This window comes from Pristis pectinata, chromosome 1 (genome assembly GCF_009764475.1).
Source record: "Pristis pectinata isolate sPriPec2 chromosome 1, sPriPec2.1.pri, whole genome shotgun sequence".
NCBI lineage: Eukaryota > Metazoa > Chordata > Chondrichthyes > Rhinopristiformes > Pristidae > Pristis > Pristis pectinata.
This window is the reverse complement of record NC_067405.1, coordinates 135,895,513-135,895,925: the sequence shown is the minus strand read 5'-3', so window position 1 is coordinate 135,895,925 and position 413 is coordinate 135,895,513.

Below are 413 nucleotides of genomic sequence, written 5' to 3'. Positions count from 1 at the left end.
GTCTGAGAGGAGTTTGCAGGTTCTCCTTGTGACCCCGTGAGTTTCCTCCGGGTACTACGGTTTCCTCCCATATCCCAAAGACGTGCAGGTTGGTAGGTTAATTGACCACTGTAAGTCGCCCCTAGTGTGTAGGTGAGTGGTAGAATCTGGGGGTGGGGGGGGGGTTCACTGGGAATGTGGGGAGAATAAAATGGGATTAGTCTATCTGTGCTTAATGGTCAACATGGGCCAAAGGGTCTGTTTCCAAGCTGTACAACCCTCTGACTTCAGTTCTCGTGGTTACCCTTACCAAACAAAAACCTGTTGATCTCAGTGTTGAAGCTCCAATTGTCTCCCAGCATCGGGACATACATCAAAGCAAATTCTTGCCCCCTCCTTCAAGCTTAGCACTAGAGGCTGGTACAACCATAGTT